The sequence below is a fragment of the Silene latifolia genome, chromosome 1 (genome assembly GCF_048544455.1).
Source record: "Silene latifolia isolate original U9 population chromosome 1, ASM4854445v1, whole genome shotgun sequence".
Taxonomy (NCBI): Eukaryota; Viridiplantae; Streptophyta; class Magnoliopsida; order Caryophyllales; family Caryophyllaceae; genus Silene; species Silene latifolia.
The window spans coordinates 168,510,813-168,526,806 of NC_133526.1; the positions used below are offsets into that span (position 1 = coordinate 168,510,813).

General features: G+C 37.3%; 1 non-coding gene across 1 annotated transcript; it reads right to left on the reverse strand.

Annotated features, from left to right (window-relative positions):
- Positions 1 to 382: 382 nt before the first annotated feature.
- On the reverse strand, positions 383 to 489 carry LOC141625610 (small nucleolar RNA R71). The gene has a single exon (XR_012535384.1). It is a non-coding gene; the product is annotated as a small nucleolar RNA R71 (small nucleolar RNA).
- Between the last annotated feature and the right edge of the window lie 15,505 nt (positions 490 to 15,994).

Here is a 15,994-nt window from a genome sequence, read left to right on the forward strand (position 1 = left end):
ATCCACCTACAATGCCTAAATTCTCGTCACACTCTACACCCACCGAGGAGAATCTACCAAATGGTACTCCTACACCGCAACATCTAACCGGAAATTTTATTGCCAAGTCCGCCTTCATCCAATTAGTTGAGAGGAGCCAATTTGGGGGGATGCCTAGTGAAGACCCTCATTCTCATATGGAAACCTTTTGCGACTATTGTGATGCAATCTCTCAAACGGGCGTGACTCAAGACCAAATTAGATGGGTCTTATTTCCTTTTTCTCTAATCGGCACCGCGAAGCAATGGTTGAAGGGCCTTGACAAGGCCACTCTCGGAATAGATTCTTGGAAGAAGTTGGCTCTAGCTTTCTACAAAAATTCTACCCACCGGAAAAGACTAACATGCTAAGAGCTCAAATTACGGGTTTTAAGCAAAGGGATGAAGAATCTTTGTATGAAGCTTGGGAGCGGTTCAAGGGAATTTGTCGCTCATGTCCTCACCATGGACTTAGCGAATGGTTTTTGGTACAACAATTTTGGAATGGTTTATATGAAGATTCTAGGAACATTCTCAATATGGGATCAAATGGAATGTTCACCGAAGTTGATGACAATCAAACATGGAACAAGATTGAGGAAATGGCGGTCCATAACTCACAATATAGTAGACCTCGCAAGGCTACTAGAGGAGGAAAGCATGAAGTGGACTCCATTACTCAATTGGGTGCTCAACTTAGTGCTCACATTGACACAATCAACTTGAAGTTTGAACAAGCTATGGCTAGACTTGAAGAAAACTCAAAATCATCAAAGAATCATGTTAACGCCATGACGGCATCCTCATCAATCCCAAGTGGGAAATGTGAGAATTGTGGAACTTTGGGACATGACCAAGGTGAATGTAGGGGAACAAATGAACAAGTGAATGCTTTCCAAGCATACAAGAGTGGTACCCCTTATTCCAATTTTTACAATGAAAACACCAAATTCCATCCAAATCTCTCATACAAAAGCCAAAATGTTCAAAACCCTCAAACAACATACACTCCACCACCCATGAGAAACCAAAATCAAAGACCCTTTTACAATCAAAACCAAGGTTACCAAAATCAAAATCCATACAATCACCAAAATGACCAAGGTTTTGATGTCCAAAAAGCGGTCCTCCAAAGGCAAAAGAATCAACAAGAATTTTTCACTCAAATGCAAAAAGATAGCCAAGCAAAGGAAACCACCATCAACAACATTCTAGCTCACACCAAGATGTTGGAAACACAATTGACTCAACTAGCATCTTCAAGCTCACAAAGACAAAAGGGGCAATTACCACCTCAAAGTAATCCTCCTAGACATGAAACGGTTAGTGCCATTCACTTGAGAAGTGGTACAAGGTATGAAGCACCGAAGAAGCAAGTTGAGGATGAAGTTGTGAAAGCTAGTGAAAAGGAAGAAATTGTGCAAAGCTCCAAAGATGGAGAATCATCAAAAGAAGAAAGTTCAAAGAAAAATGAAGACAAGGTCAAGGAGAAGGAGCCCATTGTGATTAGACTTCCTTTTCCAAGTCGTCAAGCCAAGCCCAAATTTGATGATCAAATTGGAAAGTTCATGGAAATTGTGAAGAATTTGGAAGTCTCAATTCCTTTCACGGAATTAATCAATCACGTGCCGGCCTATGCGAAATACATGAAAGATATCCTCACAAAGAAGAAGTCGATCCTGAAGCTTGAGACTATCGCCTTCACTAAGGTGAGTAGTGCAATACTTCAAGGGAGTTCACCTCCAAAGTTAAAGGATCCGGGAAGCTTCTCAATACCGTGTACCATTGGCGACACGACGATCAACAAAGCCTTATGTGATCTAGGGGCTAGTGTGAGTGTCATGTCGTACTCGGTGAGTAAAAGGTTGGGGATGGGAGAGCTTAAATGCACCAACATCACACTCCAAATGGCCGATAGATCGACGAAGACACCATTAGGGATATGGGAAGATGTCCCCGTGCGAATTGGGAAGTTTTTCATCCCGGTGGACTTTGTCATTGTTGATATGGAGGAAGATTCAAACATTCCAATCATTCTAGGAAGACCTTTCCTACACACCGCGGGTGCGGTGATTGATGTGAAACATGGTGAGCTCACTCTAGAAGTGGGAGATGAAAGCATAACTTTTAATCTTGACAAGACTATGAGAGCTCCTCGTTTGCATGAACCATGTTTCATGATTGATCATTATAGCCGAAAGGATGAAAGGAAGAAATCGGAACTCCAATGGAAGAAGAAAATTGAAGATGCTCCATTCAAAGAGCAAGTGAATTGTGACAAGGAGAGCTTGCAAAGCTCATCAAAATCAATCAAGGAAGAAGAGGATGGCCTCATTGGCCAAGAGAAGAAATTGGGAGAGTTGTCTCCATCTAAGCAAGAGATTTTCAATGATCAACTTAATGAAGTTTGTGGTCTTTGGGACAACGAATTTGAAGGGATTTTTAATCCCTACATTGGTAATGCCATCGATCAAGACCGACAACAAGGGCCAAGGTCTATTGAAGACCTCTACCATGATAATGAACAAGCTTTCGATTACTTTTTCAAGGTGTTGAGCAATATCAACAACACCTTGGACATGCCCCCTTGACATCTCATCAAGAATGAGAGTTTGGTGGAGTCCTCCCTAAACCACCACTTGTAAATATTTCTAACTCCCTAACTTACATTTCAATTCTTGTATTGCATTTTTTGTCATCTTTGGATTTTTATTTACTTTGATCAAGATAATTGTCATGTTTGAGAGAAGTGAGGGAGGGACTAACAATTTCAATTGATGTGTAGTGCTTTACCTTAGTGTGGGGATGACAATTGCCTAGGCTATCCATGCCTTAGTAGTGCCCCCACAATGAAGAACACAAAATTTGAAGAAAGAATAGAAGAATGGTAAGGGAAATGCATTGTGCACGGATGGAACTGAATCCGGGTACAAGGGGTCGAATCCGAACGGATTCCTGAGAATCCGCCCGTCTTCAGTAATCCGAGCGTACTGGGTCGAAGACGCCCGACTTTATAAGCTGAGATTTTGGAAGATTTTTGACTGTAAGAGAATCCGGGCGTCTTGGAATATAATCCGCCCGTCTCTGCAAATCCGTCCGTCCTGGACTGAAGACGCCCGTCTTCTCTGCTGAGGAAAACAAGAAAAATTTCCTGGACTGAAATCCGTCCGTCTTCAGGCAAATCCACCCGTCCCGCATCAAGAAAAACCGAGCGTCTTCTTATGAATCCGCCCGTCTTTAGGCGAGTTTTATACAACCCAGAAAGAGCAGAATCCGCACGGATTGGGCAGAATCCGCACGGATTGCCCCTGCAGTTCGAAAATTTCGGTCTTTATAAAATCCCTCCCACCTTCCTTCCTTCATTCATTCATTCATAAACACTACCCACAACATCAAAACCCTCATCCTCTCCATCACAAAAACAAAATCCCTCAACAACATTCACCAAAAACAAATCAAATCATCCTTCTAACAACAAATCAATCACTCCTTCTTCAATAAAAATCAAAACCAAGCACAAAATCTTCAACCTTTGAGTCGATTTTTGATTTCATAAAGGCAAAGCCTTTCACCTTTAAATCGATTTGGGTATACTACAAATTGAAGATTTTTCATTCTTTTCTTGGTTAGTTCATCAATGGCAAGGACTAAGGGAGCAACAAAAGCAACAAAGGCACCAAAGGCTAAGGCACTCTCACAAAGGCAAAAGGCTCTTCAAACAAAGAAAGCATTGGCTATGGTGGTAGCAACACCAAACTTGGAAGTGCAACAACAACAACAACCTTCTATGGGAGCAACAACACCTTCTACTCCGGAAATTGATCAACTTTTGCATTATCCGGAGGTAACTTTTATTTCCGAAACCCATAGAAATACCTTTGTCAAGTTTGCTAGGAAGTCATTACAATCCACCAAATTTATATGTGAAGATACCTTAGAAAAATTGGGTGTTCTTGAGCAAACTAGAGCCTTTTTCAAAGCCATGGGGTTGAAGAAATTGTTTGAAACAAAGGAATTGACATACCCCTCCCTTACCTTGGAATTTTTGAGTTCTTTGAAAGTCACCAAAGTTGAGAATAGGGAGAATCTCGAGTTTCGTCTAGCTAATGTTAGTAGACGCATTTCCTTTAGGGAATTGAGTGAAATTTTGGGTCTTAGTGATGAACCGCGTTATTTTAAGAATTATGGAAAGTATGACCCCGAACCTCTTTGGGAGGCAATTTCCGGGAGGAAATTTGAGGACTTTCATGCGAGTCGTGCTCTTTTGGTCCACCATCCGGGCATAAGAGTATGGCACAAGGTCATGGGAAACACCATAATTGCAAGGAAAGATACCAACCATTTCACCAAACTTGATGTTATTCTCCTTGAATCGGCTTTGAACATTGGAAGAGTACACACCAAGCCTTACAATTCTTTGAGCCTCTTGGTAGATAGATGGCTCAACATTGATTGTGGGAAGAAGGGCACTACCGTTATTGTCAATGGCGGCCTAGTCACTATCCTAGCTAAGTACTTTGATCCTAACTTCAATAAGGATAACAAGTACAAAGCAAAGGAGGGTGGCCATCTTGTTGATATGCATACTATGATACACAAGTACAAGTGGGTTGCCCATAGCCCCCTTGACACTAAGTATGGATGGCTCACTAGTGAAGCTAGATCGTTCACCTTGCCTTCAAAGATTTGTCGTCTAAGCGTCCATCGGACCAATTATCTACTTCCCCTTTCTAAAGAGGCCGAGTATATTATCCAACAACAAAAGGGTGAACTTGAAATGCCCTCCTCTTCCATTTTCATACCACCTTACCCCTTTGAGTATGAAGAGTTCAAGCCGGAAGGAGTTGAAGCTAGAAATGATTATGTGACTCTTCTCATGCAAGCAATGCACAAGCAAGCCTTTTAGGACCGGAAAAATGCTTACTTGGCTCAATATCCACCTCTCCTACACTTAGCTAGGCAAGGACTACTTGATCCATCTTGTCCTTTCCCTAGTTGGGCGGATAGAGAAGTCCTATTTCCGGGTGCATCTAGGGTCGTTTCGGGTGACAATGAGGTTGTTGGTAATGATGAAGAAGTTGATGATAACATTGATGAAGAAGCAAGTAAAGAAGGAGAAAAGGATGGTGAAGATGATGATGAGCAAGATGAGGAAGAAAGTGAAGAAGCAAATGACAAGGGAAGTGGCAATGTGACCACTTCTAATGAGGAAAGTGATGGTGATAGCATGATGGAAGATTAGCAAGCCTTGGAGACTCCTACCCTCTCATGGTTTGTCTATTTCTCTCTTTGTTTTAATTATAATTTTGATCATTGTTGGAGTAGTCCTAGCACCATAGAGGACTCACACCTCGGTACCATTGAGGTGTTCTCATTTTATTGTTCCCATTTTTCAAAATCCAAAATGACAAATTAGTTTCATGCATTGCATAGTGTGTGCATGAACTACACCCATCCTTGGACATTAGCAATAGTGTCTCACTTGGTTTGAGGAAGTTAATGCATACACAACGGGAGGTAATCTAAATTATCCTCTCCGTCATAACAAAAACCATGCATCATGTAGTGTAGCTTAGTGTAGATTGCATTTAGTGTAGAAATCATGCATCATATTTGCATAATTTCCATCATTTTGGCCATTGAGGACAATGCCCATATTAATGTGGGGATGGGAATTCTAACATTTAACTCTTATTCAAAAATCCAAAAAAATTGAAAAATTTCAAAAATCATAAAAATTTGAAAATTGAAAACCCAAAAACATGTTTATTTCCTTTTGTAGTCTTGTATATATTGTCTTGTATATATTGTGTTTGTTCTATCCTTGTTCACATTGATTGACTACGCCACATCCGAGACATGAGGATATTGAAGACCGCATGGTATGATCTTTCCAATCTCCTTTTTCCTCTTTATGTTAATGACTATGTGGCTTTATTTTGATTGATGCGGTATAACAATGTGAACTTAGGACTTGCATTTAGTTTATATGTCATATTAGTTAACAGAATCACTTGCATTAGGATGTTTATATTAGTTGCATCATGGCATGTAGTTGCATGTTAGAAATGTTTTGAAAAATGCCTATTTAGGAACTTTGACAAGAGCAACTAAGCCATTACAAATACTTGTTCAACTTAAGACTTTGCCTACTAGAATGATTGTAAAACACCCTAGATAGTGTCATACTAGTGTCTTTTGACCCATGACCCAAAGCCTAGTCAAGGGTTTGCATGTGAGTCACCTATCCAACCCCGTGATGCGATGTGGACTTGGTTAACTTGTCTAGGTGACCTTGATTGACCTTGTGGTAAGGCAACCCAAAAATATTTTCTATCAATAAGCTTGAAGTGCTCATTTCAAAGAAAGTGAAATGAGGACAATTTTGAAAGATAGTCATATCCACCCGTTGTGAATAATGATTTGAGCATTTCATTCCCAAAAAGCCTTTTGTCAAGCCACTTGGTCGAGCTTGGGACGATCCATGACCTTTACTTTTGTAGAGAATTCGAGACTTGTCATGTCATATGCTACTAGCATCATAGGGATCATCATTCCACCACCATCCGATCGCTCTTGACGAAAGCATTTGGAAATTAAGGACGAAAGTAGTCTAGTTTAACACCATTTGGAGGTGATTTAGTGCCATCCTCTTAGCCTTAGTAATTTGTTGAACTAGTATTTGTGAAGGATTACATGCTCTTAAATTTGTTCCTCTTTAGTGCCTCCGCCACTTGATGAGGAAGTGGCTATTCCTTTTGTAGATGCATCCATTATGTGATTTTGTGTGCTTAATGTTTGGATGTGTCGCCATTTTGGCAAGACCCACCTTGCCTTGCAAGAAGGCATCCTACCTCATGGTTGTCTTGTTGTGAGTTGAAGGGGCGGAGTGAGACCCGCTAATTGTCTCATATAGGCTATTATTAGGATAGGTTAGTATTGGTCCTAGTCTTTGTCACCTCTTTACTCGGGAAGAGCAAAGGTTCGGTTTGGGGATATTTGATGTGACCATAATTAGCGCATATTTAGCCCCCGAATTAGCCTTGTTCCCATGCTTTTTAGTGCATATTTGGGTCATTTCTTATCTTTAGTTTTTTGTTTTGCATATTCTTTGAGATTTTGATCCCTTGGTAGGAAAGGAGTAAGAATCTTGCATTTTCATGGCAAAACGAGACTAAATTGATCGAATTCAATGACCAAGCATCAAGGAGAGACAAGATTAGAAGGCCTTTGTACATATTATAGTAGAAGAGCAATGTTGAGAAAGGATCCTTGAGTCCCCAAGGAAATCCCCAAGGAATTTATGAAGAAAAGGGAAGAAAAGAAGAAGATGTCTTGCTCAGTGACAATCCGTGCGGATTGTCACCAATCCGGCCGTCCCCACACCGCACAATCCGTGCGGCTTTGCTCTAATCCGCTCGGATTCCACCTCCACAATCCGCCCGGATTCCCCCGAATCCGCTCGGACCCCATCACTGCAGAATCCGCCCGTCCCGACCTTATTCCGCCTTGATTCCAAAGACAGGCGTGATTTCCTCTTCTCCAAGCTACGAAGAAAGAAGCCCTTCCTTCGAAAAATATCGGCTCCTCCTTGCTCAATCTAAAAAGTGTAATTACTAGTTTAGCCCTTAGTTAACCCTAATGCATCCTCCCTAATTTCCACTATAAATACCCCATTAGTCTAATTAGAGGAGCATGTTCTTCTTATCAATAATTAGAGTAGTTAATATCAATCAAATCTCTCTTTAGTTTTGTAATCAACAATTAATCAAGTTCTAATACAAGTTTTATTTCCTTAATCTCTCTTTTGTTCATCCTTTATTTTGGATAATTGAAGATTATTTGGGTTATTGTTGGGAGATTGACAACCTCTCAATCAAGCATTCAAGTACTTCTTTTATCTTTGCTTTATTATTGGAATCATTAGTAGGTATAATTCTCTTAATCCCTTTTTAATTATTGTTAATTACTTTCATTTATTCATCATGTTTCATATTGTTGGTATGATTGACAACCTTGCTAGTATGATCAACATGATAATGAGTGAGTAGTCTCTTAGCTAGGGTTAATGGGTGATTAGGGGAAACCAACATGGGGAATGATTCATGCTTAACTTAATATGCTTTCATGTTTTATTTGCTTGCTTGTTTTGATCTCAACTCATGCACATGTTATATTTGATGAAATGCTAAGCCTATGAATCATTGCATTTACTATCATCTTCTATCTTTTCAATGAGACTTGTAAGACATAACCCAACTCGAGTCTCATTAGACCATGCATGTTGTTGAGTAGGGGAGATTAAGTCGACTTGTAGGTGTTGTACAATCTAATCGATTCGGCTCCGGGACCCAAACTTTCCTAGGATTGTAAGATATAACCCAACTCAATCCATCACAACAATAATTGCTTGCTTATAATTTGAGAACATGTTTGTATGATCAATTCCAGTGCTTTTAATCAATTGTTTACACCCCTTTAATTCATCTTGCTTGTTTATTTCCATTGCTATTTTAGTTTAGTGACCTTCTACATCAACCCAATTTATGACATCCCTTAGACACCACTAGTTGCAATAGAAATCTCATTTCAATACCCGTCCCTTGGGATCCGACCTTTACTTGCCTCTTTACTAATTGTAGAGTTGTTTGTGAAGTTATAAATTGTGTTTTGATTCGACCGTGACCCAACGACCACATCTTTAATTGTGAACACGAAACGGACCGATCACATAGTAAGCTTCGATATGAATCGGTGATACGGTCGTTATGTACCAAAAATAAATACCTAAGTATAACTAACAGAAGCTAGCGATAAGTAGAGTTGATCTCCACAGGGAGGCTAAGTATCTATCTGTAAGTCCGTCTATCTAGTCACAATTGGGGGGTTTGAATTTGTTTTCTAAAACTACTGAAGGCAAAGGTCAAGAGAAGTAAAGATAATAGCAATAAAGCGAGAAAATAAAAGATATGTGATCAGATAAAAGAGATATGTCAGGATTTCGGTTCACCATGGCAGTTCATCGACTCAGTCGTAAATAGTCTAGACAATATACTGTGAGAAGGGCAAGGGAAAGGTCCTTCCAGTCCGCCATCCACCTAGATTTCCACCAACTTAACTTCCGTTCTCATAAGGAAGTCTACTGTTCATAGCAGGTCTGTTCATTCCAATCTTCCGATCCAGGAACGAAATTAACCAGAATAAAGTTATTTAGAAGCGTGCACTCAACTAAACATGTTACAGTTATATTGCTACGGTCACAGATTCTCACAAATAAATCAACTAGCTTATTCACAACATCGTCACTTTACTACCATGGCTCCCCTAGTTCTAACATAGAAGGGTTTAGCTACTCATGCTATCGGATTTAACTGTTGGAGTAGTGTCCTCCACAATGAGTGCGTTTACATATTAAATCTCGTAAAAGGAATATCAGGGATTTATTTATTTGTCAGCTGGTCATCGTTAATCGGTAATGATTGGCTAACTAGAGTTTGACATTACTGTCGTGTGACGGCGGTGATCAGCTGATCCCTTTAGGTGACACCTATAGGATGATGCCCAAATGGAAAAAAACTAATTATTTGTATGAGATACAAATTAATTAAATCCTTGTATTAATTGACTTTTAACAAGTCATGTGAATATATTATTTGATGACGAGTTACGGACTCGGGCCAAGGGGATTTATTATTTAATTATTTGATAATTAATTAATAAATTTATTAATTAATAGTTAATTAATACGAGTTGTGTATATATGTTTTGAGGTACATTCAATTAGCTATTAAATTTTACAAGAAGTTGTAAAATTAGCTAAATGGGATAATATTGACACATTGTATGTTGATAAAATGGTCTTATGATTACTTAATGGTTAAGTAGTCATTGGTAGTTAATTTGTATTATTTAAGTGTTAAATAATTAAATTAATATTTAATTATGTAAGATAATTAAATATAGGACTTATAAGCATTTGTGGGACAAATGTCGAAAATTGAAATGGACTAAATAAATCCACTAGTGCCGTTTTTTTCATGTGATTATAGTCATCACATGGTTAGACAAAATCCACTAGTTTTTGTCCTCCAATTGTTTACATTTGATGTAGTCTATAAATAGTCTCATATACACACATCAAAGGAGAATTTTTAAGACAAAAAAATTCTTCATGAACAACCACTTGGTCGGTTGGAAGAAGAAAGGAAAAAGAGGCTAAAATCTTCATCCTTTTCATCATATATCTTGATCAAAAGGTTGATCAAATCATCATCAAACTAATTCACATATACTAATATACATGATATAATATTATTAGTGTAATAATATTACATAATACAAGGTTACTACTAAAAATTACCTAGTTAGTATTTTAGTAGTTATTTGGGTTAATCTTGGGTGTTAATCTAAGGAGGTACTCTACTTTGGGTACTATAGTTTGGAGGATCTTCCTTAACATATTATAGCTCAAGAACTACAAAGGTAGGAGACCTTTGTAGTGCCCATATTTTTGCCTTATAACAATGTAAGGAATTTTTGTCTTAAGATGGTTTTAGACCATCTCTTTTATACATTCTTTTGCATGCATGTAGATTTAGACCATTTTTAATTAATTTATTATTTTAATATCATAAGATGAGTATTAATATGGTCTAAATAACTAACAAGTGGTATCAGAGCATTGTTAAATACATGCATGTTGTCTTAAGACGATTTTAGTAATTTATGAGATAAATTAATAAAATTGATATTATGTTACTAAAATTCGTTTTATCACATAATATAGTCTTGCATGTAAATAATATGGTCTTAGGATGATATGGGACGAAAATTTGATTTTTGTTAAATTTTTCCACTTTTTATAACTTAAAATGGCATAAAATTGAGTAAAAATGCATTAAAATTAATTAAGAGTTAATTAAATTGGGTTGCATGTTAATTTTATGCATATTTATTTATAAATAACCACATGCATGTTCTATTTATGAGAAAAATAGAAACTTTAAATTAATGTGATTAATTTAGGTTGTTTATTAATTTTTATTTGATAAAAATGGGTAAATAATGGTTATTTTGTAAATAAATATTGATTTAATTTTAGGGCTCGAAATTTCTGAATTTTTAGCTCCTGTAAATTGTTCCAAAATGTATAAAATTTTATTTTAAGTCATTTCAATTTTTATGGTTTGATTTAGAATTAAATCGTAAAAATTATCGCTTTACCGATTAAATTGTGAATTCGTTTTAAATAAATTTTAAAACCAAAATTTTTCACTTGCATGGCATTTTTGGTGTAAGACCAGAATGTTCATGGTTTTAAAATTTATTTTTCCAAGAATTTTTATATTAAATGGAATTTTTGTATGATAATTGTGAATTATCATATCATTTTTTTTGTCACAATTGTATTTTAATTCCCATATAAATTCAAGATAATTGTTGAGAATAATTATTTTGATATTAGACCAGATTAATATGATGAGTAAGTCTTAAAATTGTTTTAAGAATTGATTATGAATTTTTATTGGTAAAAAATTCCGTCAAAGCAAGCTCAAATGATCATTGTTGGTAAGTTAGACGATTTGGCGTGTCATTTTCCATAATGCATTTTATTATTCATTTAGATGAATGGTTTTTAGAATTATAATTATGTAATTTTTCCTAATATGGCCATAGGTAGAAGTTGGTATTTCCCGAAATGTAAGGGAATATCGACTTGTTTTGTAATTAATTGCGATTTCGTATCGCCTAATTTGTAATTAATTAATAGTTTTTATTTTAATTTTATTACAAATTGTTTAATAGGTTATTGTTATGTAATTTAATTATTAGTAATTAGATGAAGCATCTAAAGACGGAGTTTTCATGAAGACGGTGTTTTTAAAGGCGTTAGAAATCCTAAAGAAGGAGGCCTATTTATGAAGACTCAAGGGACCAAGGAGTTGGTTTCCGAAGTGTAATAATTTTAGTTAATTAGATTAACTAGGTGGCCATATTAGGACTTGTTTGTTTTAATTCTTTTATGCATTCATGCCAAATCGTCACTACATGTTTTATTTTTGTTGTTATCGATTTAATTGTCTAGCATTCACCAATTTAGTTCACTTAAAAGTGATAGACAATTAATTTGATAAGATCTCTCACAATTGTTTAAAATTGAGATTAAGCCTTACCAAATAATAGCACCTATGAATCCCTTCTTCATTAGAGGTAGGTTCGGATCACCGAGTTACACTCTTTTTACGTTGGGTAAGTAGGGTAATAAAAGTTATTACGCGTGAAATTTGGTTGGACTCAAGGGGATAAATATGGGCTGAATCGGTCCACCGTGCCCATATTTATTCTGGGGCTAAAAAATAGATTTTAAGAAAATCCGTCAACCAAGAGTTCTAGTAGTAGAATCAGTCAAAGTTGTTGACTCACCAAATTTATATAAATATGGGTTGAATCGGTCCACCGTGCCCGTGTTTATATAAAATTGGATCTTGGAATCATTTATATAATTCAGTGGGAGATCATTATATAAATGGGAACTTGTTAAATAGTTTCACAAGTTAAATATTTCTAGACGATAAATGTTAATCTTTCCTCTATTTCCTTTGTAGTAATCACGATGACTTCTACTAGTGAAACCGCCACAATAACTAGAGATTCATGGCTACGTTCTTTTATGGACAAATATGTTTTAAAAGCCGACGGTAGTAATTTTAAGGATTGGGAGGAACAACTTCGATTAGCTGCCGCAGGTGATGGCAAATTACGTTACCTTGTCGATCCCTCTCCCCCTTCGCCTAGTACTAGGGCCACTGCCGATGTAAGGGAGGCTTTTTCAAATTATCAAAAGGATTCCGCTGCAATAAAAAAATGTTTTGATTTTTTCAATGGATCCTGCTTTACAAAGGCAATGTGTCAAGTTTCGTGATGCACATGAAGTATTCTCGAGGCTTTCAACTATGTTTTCTCAAGCCCCGAGAATAATTCAGTATGACACCGCTGTTCGTTTCTTTTAGGCTAACCTCAAAGATGGTCAACCTGTAAGTTCACACGTACTTAAAATGATTGAGTACGTGGAAACTTTAGAGGGGTTGGGATGCAAGATCCCCGACGAACTTGTGGTGGACCGAGTGCTCCACTCTCTCTCGCACGTCAAGGGATTTACCCAATTTAGGGTAAATTACAATATGACGAACATGAAAAAGAGTTTACATGAGCTCCATTCTCTGCTTGTGCAAGCAGAGAAGGACATGGGATTGAGTGGGAGTACGAGGAAAGATGTGCTTACAATTAACGTGAAGGGGAAGAAGCAGTTTAAGAGGAATGCAGGTAAGAAGCCCGTTCAGGTGGAGGGGAGGGCAAAGGTAAAGCAATTGCGAATTGCTCTACCAAGACAAAATCCATAAAGGGTAATCCTCTTAAAGATACTTGTAATTATTGTAATAACAAGGGACATTGGAGACGTAATTGTACAAAGTACCTGGATGACATAAAAGTTGGCATTGTGAAGCCGACATGTAATTTCTCAACTGAATCTTTTATGATAGACATAAATTATGCTTCAAATACAACTTGGGTATTAGATACTGGTTGTGGTTCTCACTTGTGCAATCATTTGCAGGGCCTAAAAAGCATAAGAAAGCTAAACAAAGGTGATGTCGATCTCCGAATGGGAAACGGGTCTAAAGTAGTCGCTGCCTCTCGGTAGGAACTTACGTACTTAGTTTAGCTTCGGGTTTGGAGTTGCATCTTAATAATTGTTATTTTGTACCAACGCTATCTAGGAATATAATATCCGTATCTGTGTTAGACATAGAAGGGTTTTCTTTTGTAATTAAAGACAAGTGTTGTACTTTTTCCCTTAATGGGATTGTATATAGTCAAGCTATTTCAATCAATGGTATTTATATTCTAGATACTTGCAACGATGTTTATCATTTAGATAATAAAAGACTCAAAATAGGTGATCCTGATCTATCTTATTTATGGCATTGTCGATTAGGACACATCAACGAGAAGCGCATTAAAAGACTAGTGTCAACTGGTGTAATTAAACCTTTTGATTTCGAATCATTTGGTACATGCGAATCTTGTCTTCTTGGCAAGATGACTCGTTCACCTTTTCTAGGAAAAGGATCTCGAGCTAGTGAATTATTGGGTTTAATACACACCGATGTGTGTGGCCCAATGACAGTCACTGCTAGAGGTAATTATGACTATTTCATTACTTTTACCAATGACATGAGTAGATATGGGTATATCTACTTAATGAGGTATAAAAGTGAAGCTTTTGATAAGTTCAAAGAGTTTCAGAATGAAGTGGAAAACCAATTAAATAAGAAGATTAAAGCATTACGATCAGATCGTGGTGGGAATATTTAAGCAATGACTTTAAAGATCACCTTATAAACTGCGGTATTGTATCTCAGTTAACTCCTCCTAGCACACCACAATTAAATGGTGTGGCTGAAAGGAGGAATCGAACTTTATTAGATATGGTTCGATCGATGATGAGTCAAACAGAATTACCTTAGTCATTCTGGGGTTTTGCCATTTTATCTCATTGTAATCACTTAATAAAAGTCCCACTAAAGCAACTGACAAAACTCCATATGAGATATGGAAAGGGAAAGTCCTGAATCTGCGATACATGAAAGTATGGGGTTGTGATGCTTATGTCAAGAGCAAGTCTAACGATAAGCTTGCACCTCGTTCTGAAAAGTGTATTTTTGTAGGCTACCCTAAGGAAACTTGTGGATATTACTTCTACAATAGTAACGAGAACAAAGTGTTTGTGGCTCGTGAAGCTGTCTTTCTAGAAAAAAGAGTTTATTTCTAGAAGACAGAGTGGGAGAAAATTTGAACTTGACGAAGTTCAAGAGCCACAAACTGATATGACAATACAGTAAGATGTTCCTTCTACGTCTGAATCGGTTATTGTTCCTTCGAACCTAGGAGGTCGAAAAGGGTTAGTCGCCAGCCTGATAGATACCTTGGTATTATCGAGGAAGATGGTGACTATGAGGTTTTACTTTTAGAAAGTGATGAACCTAAGACCTATAAAGCAGCTATTATGAGTTCTGACTCTAAGCTATGGCTCGAGGCCATGCAATCCGAAATGGATTCCATGTACAATAATCAGGTATGGGACCTGGTTGACTTACCTAAAGATGTTCGACCTCTTCAGTGTAAGTGGGATATTCAAGATTAAAATCGGCATGGATGGACATAAAGATGTCTATAAAGCTAGATTGGTTGCAAAAGGTTTCACTCAGGTTCATGGTTTACACTATGATGAAACTTTTGCACCAGTTGCTATGCTTAGATCTGTTCGGATAATGTTAGCGATTGCTGCATTTCATGATTATGAGATATGGCAAATGGATGTCAAAACCGCTTTCCTGAACGGGTTTCTGGAAGAGGAAGTGTTCATGACACAACCTGAGGGTTTTGTGGATCCTAATAATCCTAACAAAGTATGCAAACTTAAGAGATCCATTTATGGTCTTAAGCAAGCGTCAAGGAGTTGGAATCATCGTTTTGATCATGTTATTAAACAAAATGGTTTTTCTCGAAGTGTTGAGGAACCATGTTTATACATGAAGTTTAGTGGGAGTAAAGTTGTTTTCTTACTTCTTTATATGGACGACATATTACTCATTGGGAATGATGTTGATATGCTTGCCGTTAAGAAGTGGTTGGGAAATCACTTCCAAATGAAAGATTTGGGAGAAGCTCAGTGCATCTTGGGTATCCGGATCTATAGGGATAGATCCAAAAGGATATTAGCATTGAGTCAAGAAGCCTATATCGATAAGATTCTTGACCGATTCAATATGAAAAACTCCAAGAGAGGTTTTCTACCTATGGGCAGATGGGATCACTTTGAGTAAGTCACGTGTCCTCACGAGCCTAAGGATATTGAACGCATGAAATCGATTCCCTATGCTTCCGCTGTTGGATCGATCATGTATGCTATGATG